The following is a 17,894-nucleotide window of genomic DNA, read 5'->3' as shown; positions in this document are numbered from 1 at the left end:
CTGTTTGGGAGACCTGTTACGTTTTGGTGAAAGCGTGAGAGCTCTGGACGACAATTTTGACACAGCCGTCATGCTTTTCTGACTTTCCTGCCTCCTTTACCCAAAGAGCCTGTGCGGTTGCTTCTGCGAGGCAGCATTAACCTACATAATACAAAACTATGACAGCTCCTATGGGCTCACCCCGACTACGTCCCCAACCCGACTGTGCTCCACTTCCAGCAGCGTCTTGCCTGTTCGTCGTGGCCCGCACCCAGAGGATGAATAACAGAATCGATCCGGCTCAGTGAGCAAGATTACATCAGAAATCACACAGCAGCAGACGAGCCCCGAGTTCAGCATCTGCCTTGAAAACCCTGTGAAGAAACGCTACTTTTCAGTCGCTGGGTGTTCGTCTTGTTCCTCGGCGTAAATAAGAGAACAAAGACGCAGCTGAGTGCTTCCATCTGTCCCTCATTTTCTCATTTTTCCCAGGCAAAGAGTTTTTACTTAACTGACGTCTCAACCAGGATGCACACAACATGTGACAGACAGCATGAAACAACCTTTAAAGTGATGATTTCAATCGTTTTGCGACTTTTTCATAATCTTCTACATCTGCTGATTCATTCTGTCTGCACAAAGATGGAGATTAATCTAATCTAATCTACATCCCAGGAACAATCAGCCGTCTGACATTTTGACACTGATGCAGTTTACAAACAAGAGGCAGCTAAATGATCTAATACGCTGCCATTTGTCTTCACTCACATGCTAATTTATGCACAAGCAGCTCCAAAAGGTAATCACATCATCGAGCCTATAGGGAGTGCGTTGCGCTGTAAATACGATGTCACTGTCATGTATTCTTCTTGAGTTATTGTGGCCACGAGTGTCATGGCATTTTCCCCCTGTTAATATGCTAATGTATGCAGCGAGGTGCACTAAAAACCAAATCGCATCAGTTATTGCACAGGGAAGGGGAGGGCGGGGTGAGGAAAACGCTTCAATCATGCATTCCAGTGAAATACGCAGTCGGTGGCAGAGCTGCTGGAAGAGGAGGCTCGTCTTCTGAGAGGGCAAAGGCCGGCGGCAAAACATCGGAGCTGGAAGGCCGGCTATGCAAATGACAGCTCCGTCGATACAGCGGCGACGTGCAGAAAGGCAGCTCAGACGCCTCATTAAACCTTGAGGGGGAGCGCCGGCAGCAGAGGACTTCAGCGGGGTTGCACACCTGTCAGACTAAAAGACCGGGCTGCAGTGAGAACCTCGACACCAACGTGACGCAAAGACAGAGATGAGTGTTACATCTAGGAGCCTGTTTTTAAAAAAGTTGGGACGCCGTGTAAAACATAAAACAGAATGCAATCATCTTTTTAATCCTTTTTGACACATACTCAACTGCAAACAGTACAAAGGCAATACATTTAACAGGTCCATTGTACCATCTGACACCCAAATCAGCGGTTTTATAAAACCAGGTAAACTGAAAATATGTGACTGACTCTTTCCCCTTACAAGTGGACGAGTTTGCCTTTTTTTCTTTTCTTGTTCGTCTTGTTTCTTGGACGGAAAAAACAGGGGAACAGCAGAACGCAGCAGATCATATACCTCATCAGACTACACCCAGAAGACATTTAACTTGTTTTTTTCCGGAGCTGATGATGGAAGTTGCTCAGGAGTGAGACATCTCGCTTCTTTCTCATCTCTGTTGAGAGCTGCACATGTGCAGTACCGATGAGGCAGCTGGCAGGGATAGTGACATTTTCATATCTTTCATTTTAGTTGCTCTTTCAAACTCAGTGCTGACTGAATGATGTTGGGACGCTGCTTGCAAGGGAACGGATGTAAAGGTATTATCAACCCAGCGTCCTTAAACTCTACGTGCATCATACATTCGTACATTAGCCACCCGAGTGCTATATTTTCATCACAGCCGATCAGAGCTGTCTGTAACCACTGACGCAGGAGTGAAAGCCCAAGAAGGACAAAAGCCAGATGTTAATGGGTGTTAATGGGGTTTTTTGTCCAGTCTAAATGGGGTATTGGTAGCAGGTGATAGGATCATGATCTGGAATGAAAAGGCTCAGTCGTTCTCAAGCAAGGCTGTGACAAACTTCATCGCCTTGTGAAAGCAGGGAACACTTTGTAAAACTGCTGTCTGGTAACACAGTTAATTTGCAAGTGATTGCATTCTGTTTTAATTTACTTTGAAAACAGCGTCCCAACGTTTTTGGAATTGGAGTTGTTAAGTTAAGGGTGCCCTGTGGAGTTTTCTTGGAAATAGAGGTGTCTGTTTACACACAGTGTTTCTCACTGAAATGCTTTCTAACAAAAGTGTTGAATGCATTTCCATCTTCACAAAGCAATTGCAAATCCTTTATCGTTTACGTTCTTTTTTTAATAGTGCATCGCTGCCATCTGTCGCTCATCATAAAACCATTGGAACTACTGGTCAGACCTCCTTAAAGGTCCCTTACGGTTGCAATATGCTGAACGCAGTGTGTGTCTGGCTAAGGAGTGTGAGAGCCCAACAGAGAGAAGGAACAGGATGTTCAGATCATGAACTACTTCTAAGGTAAGATGAGGTCAACATGTAGCGAGACAAAATCGATCCCAGCATCTTGTTAAAGTTCCATTTCTTTCAATCAAAGTGGATTTGGACTTCCTCTTCCCTCTGCTGCTTTTCAAACAAGGGCAACCAGCTAAAGACTTGCTTCAAACTTCAACACAGCAGGCTTCAAAGACATGAGCTGGGGGGCAGGAGGTTGCCGATGGTTGAGTTATCAAATGAAGAAAGGGAGGAGGAGGAGGAGGAGGAGGAGTGGGGGTGTTCTTGACACCAAGCACAGTGGCCTCTGAACTGCCAACCACGTAAGCCCTCATTCATCAGTGGCAGGTTAGCCGCTCCCTGCAGGGTTCAAAGGCTGTCACTGTCAGCTGAGACAGCATTCAGCTCTGATGATAAAAAAAAAGATTTTTCATGTCTTCAGGGGGCTTTGAGTCCCCCCGCCACCTGATCAGAGAGCAGGGTCCGGACAGAGTGATGACAGACCCCATGTTGACCAATCACGGCCTTTTCTTTTCACCTCAGGTGTTCAGCAACACACTACTCCTTGGACTGTAACATTTATGGCCATCATATTATCTGACTGAACCTAGAGCAAGGGCAAACACTGAAACAAGGTCAGTATTGCTACTTTTTAGTTTTATATAATCAATATTTTGTGCAAAAAAGTGATGGCTCTAGGACCTTGATGCACCCCGATGACATCATCTCATCCACTTCTAAATAACCAGCCAGTATTGGCAAACTAATCTATGGGTCTGACCCTGAAGAGCGCCATAAGGGTCCTTTAAAAGCTCCGCTGAATTGCATGTCGATTAGGGCCCAACACAACCGCTGAACCGTGTCAGCATGAGTGGAGTGTTTAAACTTGGCTGTTTACAGCAGGAGCCGGGGCTCGCTGGCGGCAGTTCAGGCCCGGCGAGTAAATTCAAAACCCAAATGAAAAAAGACAATATAATTGGACCTTGACATTTTACAAGGCATACTGGAAGACTGGCTGTGCAGCTTTCAGGCATGAAATTGAACCTTTTCAAAGGGGAAGATATCTCGGCGATAATTAGCTGCATCGCTACAAAAATTGTGTCCTCACATCTAACGTTAAAGACGCTAAGCTGACAGGTAAATAACTCAAAGACTGATGCTTCCTGGGAACTCCTATGGTAGAAAGGCATAATAGATCCTAACACAGCAGGTGTTGCCAGTAGGAACAGACACAGAAATGATTAAAAACGTTGCTTACCTGGGAACATTTTTGACAGTCTGACATTTTGAAAGGTTTATCGACATGCTACAGGGGTCTGCTGCAAACTGAGGAGGAGTTTTATTCTATTATTTATTCAAAACTCTGACACTATCCCTATTGATGTTGAAATACTGTATGAATAAACACCCTCACAGTATAATCTCCCCGCTTAAATAACCCAACCTTATCTACCATCAAAATCTCATCCAATTGGGACATTTGTCAAAATTGTGTCTATTCATACCCTGATTCAACAACTAGGGGGCAGCACATCAGCAGATTATGCTGCATTATGGTCCCATTTCCTGAGTTCGGAAGTCATTATTCCCGACTTCGGTGCGTTCATGTGCATCATGTCGGATGCAAAAAAGAGTTTGCAGTATTTGAGTGACAAGGAAGCGCAAAGAAAACAATACAATGACTTTACAATACATGCCTTCGCTAAAAGTGTCTAATCAACCCAATGTTTACTTTCGTCCGCCATGTTTCAGCGTCATATAACTCAGCAACTCGAGTACGAACATTTTCCTTGCTGTTGTTCTGACTTCGGAGGGCACTCACATGAATTTTCTCGGTCGGAAAAATGTTTTTCCTTTAATTTCCACAGCACATGAACTCATATTCAGCCTCTACCCGCTGCTAACTCTGATTGCTGTTAGCTAGTTAGCTCAGTTAGCCATGCAGTTAGCAGTTCCAATGTTTTCCACTAGTGCCCCATAAACAACTTGAGGTGAAACAGACAACACACTTCCACCGCTACTATTCTGTTCACGTCGTGCAGAGAAAGGAGATTAAATATGCCAGGTAGGAAAGGTAGACACCACAAGCTGAGACAGCTGAGTGAAGGGTAGAGGGGGATTGAAACCATCGTCTGCGGGCATGTCTCGATCACACACAAACAAACAGACACTCAAGCTGCGTGGATGTCTATCTGCTCGTCTGACTGACTGCTGGTGTGACTCAGTGATACACACACACATACGAACACAAACACACACCTCGGTATCAGTCTTCCCCGACTCCCACCTCTGTCTTTTCCTTTTCTTTTGGCTCCCGCCCGCTCCCTCGCACTCCCTTTGCCTCCAAACACAAACAAATCAATCTTCCTTCGACCTGTTGGAGATGAGCCTGGCCAGCGAGAGGCATTTTGAGTGTGATGAATTGGTTGTGGGAGAGGGAGGGCTGTTGGAGGATGCATTGGGAGAAGCGGGATTGGCGATACGGTAGCGTCTCTTTTCAGCTGAGAAGGTGCTATCGAACAGCCGTGCTCATTACGAGTAGCTTCGGGTGGGAACTGCTATTCAGCTCTTTCCTCCGCAACTCCCCCAAGCCCTCCAAAAAAAACTGCTTTCTTCTCTGCCTTTACACTGTCGTTAGTACACAGGAACACATAAAACGGACGTGTTGAGCTCAGGGTCAACAGAGGATACAGGGTGAGAGTAGGACTGACCGGGCGTAGAGTATGAAACTTGAAGAAGGAGGAGAGAGAGGAGCAGTTGTAACTCCAATAAAGGCATTTTGTGACAATGCAGTACGTGCTGAAACTTTAATCCACAGGGTTCAAAATAAAATGACTGCATCAGAGTGATAAGTGTGCCTCACTCCACCTTTGAAATCTAACATGTCGGGCTACGAGCCAAAATACAACAGAATAATGTGCCTATTTCTAAATATTTATAAATGAGCGTGAAAAATCAGATAGAAAGCAAAGCAATTAACTGGCTGACTCTCACGTCTGAATGTGGCCGCTCCGCTGAAACATTTAAATTAGGTGTCAGGTGGAAGCTGTTGCTTGCACCTGCTGCCTGATGACAGGTTTGTACGTCCTTTTTTCCTAATTGGGCTTTAAATTATAGGCACCCAGAAGTGCTAGAGCTTCTGAGACACCCCTGTTGGAGACAGAACAAAGGACAGGTTTTTCATTTTCTCTCAGGTCTCCTGTATAAGAGATAAACTAGAAAATATTTTCATGCAATAGAGTTTAAATCGACAGATACTTTGGCACCCACCATTAATAGAAGGAGGAAGACGAACGGGAAATGATGTTCCCTTGACCAAGCCCCCAGGAAGTGAAGCCAACCCCCCCCAAATGATCAGAATTTGAGTCCGATAACATTTGGAAAGTCTAGAGGAGCTGCAAGATTAAATCATTTTATCTGTAATCAAGTTAACCAGGCGCTAAATCCGATGTTAGCCAGCTTGGTTGGTGGAAGTATCTCATGCGCACACTCACGGAAGACCCTGGTATACTCGAGAAGTCAAGCTTTTTCTGGCTTCATGCTCCATTCAGCAGCTTTCAATTACTGGATCCATGACCTGATACCATGTGATTTCACAATGCAAGCTTTGACTGATCCCACATTTGGAGTGACAGTAGGCAAGGGGGTTTATCTGCATATTTGGGGCGGCGGTGGAAGGTCGGTGGTTCGATCCCCGGCTCTGGCTGCGTCCAACACTAAACTCATTCAAACTGAATGTGTGTGTCTGTGAGAAGCTGAGGCGCTATGGATTGAAGGCACTGTATTCCCTGAGAAATTAACAAAAATGTAAATAAAAAAAAGCCTTACCTCCCTATGTTGAAGTGGGAAAAAAATTCCTGGATCCGTTCCTTTATCCGGATCCGCACCAAAAGTTAATGGGGTCTATTCTGGGCTGAGTTTCATGGAAATCTGCCAAAATAAACTTCCAAGTATGAATATATAACACCCATACATACACAAACAACCCCCGGTATATTTATTTCTTGCTTTTCCCATTTTTTTATATGCAGCATGTCACTCATGCACAGTTTCCTCTGTGACACACTGTGTTGTGTTTGGGCACTCAGGAAGAGGCTGGTGTTTTATTGCCGTCACTGCAGGTCCCTTCACTGCAGTGTAGCTCTGAGCTCTTGTGGAGCAGCTGCTTTTCTGGAACAATTTGGCCTCAATGGATCCGTCTTCTCCGACTGTCCGACCTTTTCCAATGGGATTGCGGGGAAGTGTCTTTGGAAGATGACTACGGTGCCACACTGCTGTCTGACACATTGCTCTGAAAACATGTTGCTTGAGAACTTCTCTAGTTTGGGGGGAGTCGAGCCACTGACGCATCGCTTGTGAATGCCAAAGTGCATCAGCTCATCGTGAAATCTCATTTCTCTTTTTGTGGCATATTTTCTTGGCATAAACAAAGCTTCTTCCAAGCTGTCAGAGTATCTAGAGCTTGACATTTCTTGTAAATCAGCGATTTTGTAAACGGGGCTGTCGATTTAAACTCCAAGCTTCTGTAAAATAGCTCAGTTTGGGACAAATCTATACAAGGACATTTGCATCAACGTCAATGCATTTGAGGATAAGACCAGATGTGATTGTGCAAGGTGTACTGTATGTGCTCCAATCTTGCACCATCTCTTATCAGCCTCCTCCTGGTTATTGTTATATAGGTCAATGGGGTTCTCTACCTCAGGTGTATGATCTCCTGGCCGACCTGGTGACGTGTGGTTGCTGGGTTAACTCAGTCTGGGTTAAACAAGATGGTCAACTAACAACGTTAAGGAGAAGGAAGATGATTCTAGGGTTAGGGTTATGGGGCTAGGGTTTCGGGTTAAGGTTGTCTTTTGACCGATTGACTCAAAATTGATCACAAATGTTGTCCATACTGGCGAAAGAAAAAACAGCAGTTGTTATTGGATTCCCATGGAATTTGTATTTTTGGTGAATATTTTAAAGAAAAGTCGCCTTTTTCATGAAAACCTCGGCCGATTTTTTCAATAGCTTCCAGGTCTTTGGACCAATTGACTCGAAATTTCTCCCAAACGTGGTCCTATGCTGGCTAAACGAGACACAGCAGTCCCCATTGGATTCAGGTGTAATTTGTATTTTTGGTGAATATTTTAGTGAAAGGGGGCCATTTTTCATGAGGCTGGCTTAAGGCTACGGTTAGGGTTGGGTTAGGGTTAGGATTAGGGTGAGAACCTTAATCAACAGGGAAGATGATAAGAACAGACAAAAAGAGAGGAGATTGCAAGTTACCTGGCCTACAAAACAAAAAAAACCTATATTTTGTTTGCTTCAGACAAAGAAGAAGAGCCCAAGAAATTCCTCAACCTTAAACAAAATGGCATTTGAAAAAAAGAGATCATAAATAAAACCTTTGCAGCATGCTCCAGAAACGCACACACCAATAACATCTCTAGCTCTGCTGTCGTCGTTTCCATGGTTTTCGTCTGACAGCGTGGGTTTTCGAAAATGACTGACGACCAAATCTGACGAGAGACCTGTGGGATTAGTTCTGCTCGGAGTGTTAAACAATACAACTTCAAACAGCTCAGACTAAGACCATCAACGGCAGTCTGCTGATGAGCCGAACACGAGACAGATCCCGACGGTTGGTCAGCCAAGCGTTTCTGATTGGGCTGAATGTTAAGATGAAGAAAAATAACAAGTGCACACAAACTGAGAGAGAGTGGGAGAAAGTAAAATGCGTGGGGGATCAGAGTGGGCTGCAGCTATCGCAAAAGGTCGGAGATGCCGCCCACCGAAGACAGACTTGAAAGCAAGATGAGCAGTCATGTGAAACAGGCACACAGTCACACACACACACTCCCATTTACTACTAGCACTCTTCAAGGGATAATTTCATTCCATCAGCTAAAAACATTGCCTCCCTTATCACTTTTCAGACAGCTCGGCTCATTTGCTCAGAGCTAAGTTTATGCATACAAATTCACTACTTAACTTGCTAATGAAAGGCTCCCATCTTGTGCCTTAGAAACCTCGGCAGACAAATGCTACAATGGCTTGGAATGAACGCATGAGACAAATTCCCAGGTTAGAGGAGCTGATGACGGCAGTCCCCAGTAAGACAACGAGGCAACGCGAACGTGGCACCTCGGCTCTTGGAGATGTAATTACAGGAGCCACGGCATCTGCGCTACTGTCTCTGCAGCAACGTAATGAGACAGGGTAAAGAGACAGCAGCTTTTTTTGTTGCTCGGTGTTGAATGACATGAGGCACAAAGCCAAAGCTCCCACGCAGCTCCCAAAGGTGGGCAACAGAGCAGAGGGGTGACATGACTCAGGCACTATTTTACTGAATTGAAATGTATTCTGATTTGAAGAAGCTGAGGGACCTGTGTGTGGAGACAAGTGGTGGGTAAGAATACAAATAAGGTGAGGGGGGGAAGTTGACTGGCGCTTATAGCTTATATATTTAATACAACAAATATGCACCATGTCCACAGAGAAGGACAACACTAAGTCTGCTCACTGTACTAGACTTGCTACTCTTTGACTGTAGTAACTAGCTGCCATTAGCAAGCCGCTCAGCTAGCCCCTTTTAGCTGATGAAAGTCGGCCGCCACCATCATCTCACAAGACGGGGGGGAGTCACCGCGGGCAGCTGGGCACTGTCAACCGGACTATCGTTTACTGGACTCACAGAGATTACAGCTGGACACCAGACTGAGACCGAACACAGCCTCTGAGACCAACAGATGCCAGATTGATGACCAAAAGATAAGGTATGGAGGCGATTTACAGAAGACTGGTTTGGTGAGTTTTATTTAGGGTTGTATTATTCTGTTTAATAAGGAAAACAGGTGTAAAAATAACGATTTCTTTTACATTTTGTGAGTTTATTTTGTTTACTTATTAGACTATGAAACAAACTCGCTACTTTTCAATTTTCCAGCCGAAACTACGAGGGGTTTACGACTCTTGCGGTGCAAACTGGTATTAGAGAGGACGGGCCGGGGCGAGCTGGTTAGCATGCCAACTCTAGTAGAAATCTTTGCAACACAGCACATGGACACATGTTTTTAATGTTTTAAACTACAAGTGTGGCCATATCTTACAGGTTGCTCCTTTTTAGGTGGAGTAAACAATTCTGGAGAAAGCTAGCTGATTGTTGAGTCACGTTACAATGTTGTCAAATACCAACGCCACCAAACTCAGTAGTCTGCATATGACGACCTGGTGATGAGACGCAACAATCACACATTCTATAATAATACTTAAAGCACAAATAAGTGTGAAAATTAATTAAAAATGTGTTACTGCCAGAGAAAACCTGACTTGTTCACTGTTTAATGCACAATATGATGAAATATCAGTGCAAAACGTAGTTCTTTTAAATCAGTCTTTTGCTTTTTTTTCTCTCAAAGAAGCCCCACAGACTCGGGGCATGAGAGGGTTACAACCAAATCATTAATAAGCTGACCACTGAGAAGCTTCTTGTGAAAAGATATCCTGCAGGGGGATCGTGTGTTCTGATTTAAATCAACGCCGCAGAGCTAATAGTCCTGTAAGTATTCCTGCTGAGCTCTCTGGTTTAAGGTTAAGAGTCCTTCTTAACCCCTGACCCCGTGTATTGCTGTCTATGCGCTGAGTTAGCGAATGCCGGGCAGTTAAAGCGTCTGTTTTGCTTCAGCGTGAGGAAAGTGTTTTCAAGGAGGCTGTAAAACTGCCGTTCGCTGACCCTCTGAGGCTCCGACTCCAAGGAGGAGGAGGATGTGTGGAAAACAAACCTGTGCCAGCACTGCATTTGGCAAAGGCCGGCGGGGAGAAATTGTCAGTTCTACAATTTATTTGACAAGACAGGTGCTTTGAGAAGGTCCAGTTCACTTTTTAAAGCTAATTCCAGTCTCTGTATAAAGGCATCTGCTGTCTGTCTGAGAGAGACGGAGAAACAAAGACAAAACAGAGAGAGACAAACCCATAAAACAACTACTGTAAGTCCATCCACCACCACTCACTGGTGAGGCAGCCGAACCCTGCCAACTGGAAACACACATTTGTTGCCAGGCAACACCAGTGACATCAGCAACCTTCATCATCACCCCCCTCCACCCGCCGCCAGTGGCACTTGGGTCTTAAAATAGCGGCACAGATTATTATCAGCCTCAGAAATAGCAGGCATTTTCTCATATGCACATAAAGGGAAGTTAGCTGGTGGCTTCAGGTGGCTCAAAGGTGACACACTGTGCACGCACGTCGGTCCTGGGTGTGTGCGGGGTTAGCGGGGGGTTGATAACACACGTGTGGGAGCGTGTGCATGTGAAGGAAGCACACAATGCGATGATAATGAAGATGAAGGAGGGGAGGTGGAGGAAAAATCACAGGTGCAATAAAGAGCGGTGTGGAACAGGATGAATCAGCACATCAGATGTCAGCGGGGGGGGGAGGCTGAGAAATGATGGAGTCCGTTTCGCATGGGGAATAACGAGCACACCAGTCACTTCCAGTCTGGATCAGGAAACTAATCTCGACCGCACCGGCCGAGCGATCCAGAGCGAAAACCAATCAACGAGCTACATTGGCCAAATTAGTGAGATTGTCGAACGTGAGCTTGTTAGCGAAAGAAAAGTGTAAATTTGGCATTCGCTGGTAAAATGTAAGTCTGAGATTTATATGCGAAAATATCCGTCTATTGCTTTGACCTCTCCTCTGCTGTACATCACTCTGCCTCTCTCCACACGTCAGCTACCTTTCTTCCATTTCTCCAACCACGCCTCATGCAGGTCTGAGGAGAGCTGTGTTAGAAGTGACTCCAGCTCTTTGTGTGATGCGACTGTCTGTGAATCCGCCGGGAGGTAAAGAAAGACCCCGGGGGGGATGGATGGGAAAATAATGCGAACCGAAACCCTGAGCTGTCTTTAATTTTTCATCTGTATGCGCCGAGCACCGTTGATGAACTGTTGCCAGCTTTTTGAGTTGTCCAGTGAACTGGATGATGCATCTTTTAACACACGGGCTGATGAATAGAGGACTCCACAGTGATGATAAAGCAGGTTTACACTGCAGAGCTGGAGAATACACTTCAAGAGTGTCAGCGACGACAGGCGTGTGGGGTTCAAACGTGTTTTGATCAAAAAACAAAATCAAGTGAAAAATATTTGATTCCACTTGTAATTGATTATTAATTTAGCCAGCAACTCTTCATTTATATATATAGCACCAAATAATAAATAAAGCTACCACTTAAAGTGAATTGAAAATAAACTGCATGTGCTTCAGCTGGCCGTGAAACATACGCTGACTCGTGAGGAGCAACCCTGACGTACTGTACAACAACTCCAAGGACCTTTATCCCACACTGCTTCCAACAATAGCAGATAATAACACTGAGCAGTAACCTCAGGGTCCCTGCACCTTTTCCATGGACAAATGCAAGCACTTTTCAAGTATTTTCAAGGTTTTCCAACAACTTACATCTGTGATGAACTACGTATTCACACACATATATTTATCCAAAATGATATCTTGTTAGTTGAATGTTAGGAGAATGTTAGACCAGCCCTGGGACCAGGAGAGACTAAACAATTTATAGCTCCTGCCCTGCACATCAAATCAGACCCAGAATGCTAGTTAACTGGCTACTTGCTAGCCTAGCACATGCAGCACTAGCTCGCTAGCTTCAGAAAGATATCTCAGCATTAGCATTATCATTTGAGTGAGGGGAAATAATCTTCCACGGATACACACACAAACAACTTACTATTACTTTTCTTGTTAGTTGAGCACTTTTATTTCACAGAAAAAAAAACTTACCTTGATATTGCTTGAATGCAGAAATGATAACCAGCAGCAGGGCAGAAGTTTCGGCAAGCACAACTTCAAAATGGTGGCCCCGCCTCTGCTATTCTCCCCTCTCTTGCGGTTGGTTGTCAGATTAAACCAATCACAAACGTTTCTGCCCTCACGACAACTTTGAGTAAAGAAAATTCCCGCCTGCACCCGGACCAGTAATACGACAAACTCATTTTTCCACCTTAGCTGCTTCGATACCATCTACATGTACAACCCACAGGCAGTCAATCATGGAGAGGTAGTCAGCAGCAAAACCATTTATCCCCTTAAACCTTAAACTTTTCTCTCGTGATAGACTTATCAGCCATATCGCCCAGGCCGAGTTTCAAGTACTTCATCAAAAATCCAGGCATCTTTCAAACCTTGAAATTAAAATTTAAGCCTTTGAAAGAATTTCCTGCAGCTGTACGAGCCCTGAACCTCGGGGAAGATTTCCATCTCATTCCTGGTCAAAGCAAAGCTTCAGCAATTTTTCACTCCAGCCTGAATCCCTCAATAACATTAAAAATCAATAATCAGTGCACGGCTCTTTATCGTCAAGTAAGTCATATATAGATTTGTCAGATTTTAGGTCAAAGAATCCAGGTATGATGCTAACCTCTTCCTGAAACCCAAGAGGAGCTCATCTTATCCCACTTCCTACCCCTCTGCTCTCCCACTCTTCCCATCATTGCTCATGGCGCTCCTTTTCTCGCCATCGATTACAGCTATTACATTCCAGGATTACAAGCGTGCAGCTGGGAAGATTAACGAGCAACTGCGCTGATGATTTGATTTTGTTCAATTCCTACCCAGCGACCACAAAGGACAGCCCCCGCCGAACAAGTGGAAGGGCAGATCTATCAATATTTACACGTGAAAAGCGAAACGCGTGAGCGAGCGACCTAAAAGACTGTCACAAGTTTGAAAAATTAGTTTATACCCACTGAGCTGGAAGCCGGGGGGAAAATAACTCTGCTTTTCAGGTGTTTTGACTATAATGAGTTTCTTTAGGAGGAGTCCGTCTCTGTCGTTTCCGTGATGAGGAAACCAGCCTTGAATGCTAAAGCGCTCGCCGTCGACAGAGTTGCTTCTCTTCTGTCGGCGGGGGGAGATGAAGGAGAGTCATCAACGCGGCGACATTGCTAAAAAGTGGCTTGATGGATGCCCTGTCTCCGGAGAGGCGGTCGAACAGCGCGCGGCGACACTGAGCAGGGTGACTTATGAACTCGGAACAGGCAGAGGGAAGCTGCGTACACAACGTTTTCTATCCTTCGCTGACATCTGATACCTGTGTGTCGTTACAAAATACTGATGCATTTAAACTACAGCGGCGACAACTAGTCGATTAACTGATCAGACTGTTGATTGACAAATAACTTCGCTTTCTCCTGGTTTATTGATAGAGAACACAAAAAGCAGCAAAAGGTTTCTTTATATTTATTGTCTGCAGCAGACATTTTGAATCATAGCAGGAAGAGCTGAGGATGTTAATTATTAGTCCATTAATCGATTAGTTTATCAAAAGAAAGCTGATCGCCATCTGTTTTGACAGTCGATTCATGTTTTCAGTCATTTTTCAAGCGAAAAATGTCGAACATTTGCTGGTTCCAGCTTCCTGAATGTAAGGATTTGCTGCTTTTCTTTGTCGTTTGTGAGGCTAAATGATGAATCTTTGTGTTCTGGACTGCACTTCAGGCTCTGGGAAATTCTGATGAGCAATTTCCGCAATTTGTTTTGACATTTTACGGACTGATCAAGTCGTGAAAAAGTTCTGCAGTTTAATCGACAATGAAAATAATCATCATTTGCAGCCCTAATTCAAACTGCTTATATACGAAGCGTCACTGCACGATGTTTAGTAATTAATGGAGCCCCTGGGCAAGAAACTAATTTGTAAGAAAGTTGATTTTTGATTCTCGTTCCCAACTTGTTAATTATTGACGCTTTGGGATGCTGCTGACCTGACCTACGACCCCTGGACTCCCTACACTGGACCTGTAAATCATATCAATTGATTGATCAATTATCTTCACCAAGGAGTTCATTTTCACCCATTTACGTTTTGTTTGATGGTTATTGGTTTGTCAGCAGGATTACATAAAAACTACTGGGGCGTTTTTTGACATTTTTATACATTTTTCAGGGATCCTGATGAAAGATCTGGTGTATTAAGGCAGCTGGTATCTATGAGTGAGTGTAATTTCATGTAGGTCCTGATAAAAAGAGAGTAAAACCAATTTATTGTTGAAAGAATGAAACAATATACTGCATGTAACCCATTGTTCTGTCCACAAACGCATAAGCTATTATCTGGCCGTGGCAGTACTTGTTAGTATGAAGAATTAAATGTTAGTTTCGGTCTCTTCTGGGAAGTTGTTGTTAGATCAGAAACAATAACGCCGCCAACAATGTTGATAGAAAAATAGGTGTTGCTGGAATATCCAGGTGAGGTCAAACAGCTTGAGAAAAGCTCTGAAAAGTTGCTCCGTTCCCGCAGAAATGACAAACTAATGACGATTTAATGATTTTGTATAAGATAGCAGAGGCTTTTTCACCCACACACTCGAAGTGAAACTGCCTGAGACGCAAAGAGAAAAGAAAGTGAGCCGAGGAGTGACCCGCTCTAGCGTGAAAAGAGTGGAGAACACATTTGGATTGCAGCGTCGGCCGCCAGCAGCTGCCAGTTATTGAGTTTAGCAGGGGGTGAAGAATCCAATGGGATTTACACATCTAGACAGAAATCAAGAGGGCGCCAGAGGTTTTTCCTCCAAACTCAATAAATCACCTGGCTGGGGCGGCCACAAAGTGTGACACAATTTTGTTCAGGTGTGTGTGTGTGTGAGAGGAAGTGAGATCCAAACCTGAGCGTGAAACAAACAACCCCTATGTTCAAGTAGAATGAAATGTTATCTCACAAACACTGAAGCTGCGGGGAGAGAGATGGGAATCAACAGCTCTGCTCAGCAACATCCAAGTGTCGGTTAAGTCCAAAACCAAATCTGCGCTGCCAGCCGGAGACGCTCAAAGACGGAGGCGCAGGTGGAGAGCGCGGGATGTATTCTACATAACGGAGTAAACGTTTAAAACCTCGCAGCGCCAAAAGCCGTTCAAATATCATAATCTCGTGTTTGCCTGTGTGCGTTGGCTGCCTACTCTCCAGCTCCCCCGCTCTGCTCGCATAAACAGTGAATGCTCACCAAAAGCCTTATGTAATAAAAGATCAGCGTATGGATATTTAAACTGTGCATAAAAATACCACGGAGAGGGAATTCACTGCCATTATTGCACCGCTGTGAATTTATTGAATTTCATTTTCTACGAGCTCACTGCTGAGAACAAAACCACAGCGTGTGCAGCTACAGTGTGTCAGCACTCAGGATGGCGTCTATCGGTAGATCAGATCAGAGGTGGGGGCATTTTTCTCTAAAGCATCATTTAATTTCCCCGACTGCCTCACTTCCTCATTCTCTCTCACCGTGCGTGTCTGCTCTGCTGACTTTTCTTGGTGAGCAGTGACATCGCGCCAACCGGGTCCCTAACAAGCTCCTCCAGGATAATGACACAAGTAGGAACATGAACAAAGAGAGGCTGCACCACAATCAGTGGGAGACGCTCCCCGGTATTAAATCCACTGCTTCTCCACAGAGCATGTGTGATAGTCAGTGAGTTGCATTATTTTTTGGGGCCAAACATATTCACAAAACACAAAATAAAAAGATTTGTCGCCGTGTAAACAATCAGATGTAACACTGAAGTAGTGTACTTTGGCAGCTGTATAATATTTACAGTACCTGAGCATCTCTACAGTGTCTACATGTGTCATGAAACCCTGTGTCACAGTTTTTCAAAGACTCCTTGTGTGTCATGTTTTGCTTTACACTTCCTGTCTTTGTCTCTTTCCCACCTGTTTTCTGTCTCCACCTGTGTTTTTATTGGTTAGTTAGTCCCTGTGTTTAGTCAGTGTGTGTTTCCCTTGTTTCAGTTGTCAGATGGTCTATGTCAGTTCCCCAGTCCTGTGTTTCCCCCTTACGTGTTCCTGCCTCATTTCTTGTTTTTATTGCCTGCCACTTTTCGCCGTCTGGACTTCAGCTTTTTTGTTTTTAAGCTCGCCTTTTGTCTTTCAACCTGCCCCGACTAAGTGTCTTGCATTTGGGTTCTTTTTTCTATAGCGCAAATTATCTCAAATACATTTTTATTGTTTGTTTTTTTTTGTTTCTGGAGTGATCCTTCGTGGAGCATCTGGAGTATCTATCCCCACAAAGACAATAACTATTAACGAGTCCCCCGTCTCATAAAAGCAAAAATGACCAAGTTTACGACCACGAAGTCGCCCTCAAAATTGCAGACAAATGGGTAAATGTCCAGATTACTATAAAGAAAATAGTCTTTTGGCTTGTGTTTGTTCTTTATCATATAGATTGTATTAAGGGGCAAATACCTGCCAACGATGAGGTGTGTAAAGGGATCAAATTTGACGGAAAAAAAGGTAATTTTCTCGCCAAAGTTGTCCGAGCTGAAATGCCCTTGTCGCCTGTAAATGATGCAGCATTGAACAAGAATGCAATATATATGTAATGAGCATACAATATGGTGAGCATTTCAACCACAAGAGTCTGAACTGATAAGTCATATTTCTGCATTATTGCAGTATTGAGCTCTTCACACTTTGAGCTCGGACAGACCAATCAGCCAAGTGAGCTAATCTGCGCTCAGATCAGATTGCGCCGCCTGTACGAACTCAAGGTCGATGGCTTTCCAACGCTCCAACAACAGTATCGATTCCATATTTAACACAGAGACGTCGTCTTGTCCCGCATCGATCCCTCTGTTCGCGCAGGCAGGATATTACAAAACAAAGAGACGTCCAGTTGTGCTTTTCCACTGTCGCCGGGCACATTCATCATAGCTGACTGGCGAGGACAGCAATGAAAAAATGGGGGGGGGGTGACATTAGCATGATGGCTCGCTGCCTGGATTCAGGTCTCCCATCCAAGAGGCTAACGGGCTGCCAGCCATTCAAGAACCATTACAAACTGAGGCCCTAAAAAACAATGCAGGGGAAGCTGGGAACTCAAATTCCAATTACATACTGTGTGTTATCATCAAGGCCCACAGCGGCCATGTTGGATAATGGGTCAATTGTGAGGTGATGAAAAAAAAGGGGAGATTACACACCGACTAGGAAACTGCAACACGCACTGGACGAGTTAAGGTCAGCAAGTCATTAAAATGACGACCGCGACTCGGCTTCTGCGAGCGCGACATTCATTTAAAGTGCGCTGGTGCAATGTGGCACTGAGATATTGACAGTGTTAACAGACTTAAAGACCCGCTGCAGCCCGGCCGATTAACCGCAATTTATTGTAATCGTGTGAAGTGGAAATCGACAGGATTCACATGCACTCGGCTGGGTCTCATTTTGTAGTGTTTTTGGACTTTGAGTCAGGAATAAGATGGTAAACACTCATTATTAAGTTGCCTGACTGCGACAGTGGGCGAAGCCATTTCAATTTCCGCTCCTGAAGTGACGGACAAGCTGCCCGTGATTGTTTTCCTT

At 44.5% G+C, this 17,894-nt stretch overlaps 1 protein-coding gene across 1 annotated transcript in view; it reads right to left on the bottom strand.

The window, feature by feature from the left end:
• acss3 (acyl-CoA synthetase short chain family member 3) overlaps window positions 1-17,894 on the bottom strand; it is a 45,816-nt gene that overhangs the window by 5,640 nt on the left and 22,282 nt on the right. The gene's annotated exons all lie outside the window — the stretch shown is intronic.

The sequence above is a fragment of the Pagrus pagrus genome (genome assembly GCF_965226575.1).
Source record: "Pagrus pagrus genome assembly, chromosome: 23".
NCBI lineage: Eukaryota > Metazoa > Chordata > Actinopteri > Spariformes > Sparidae > Pagrus > Pagrus pagrus.
Note: the sequence above shows the minus strand (reverse complement) of the source record. Positions and strands in the feature narration are given on the sequence as shown.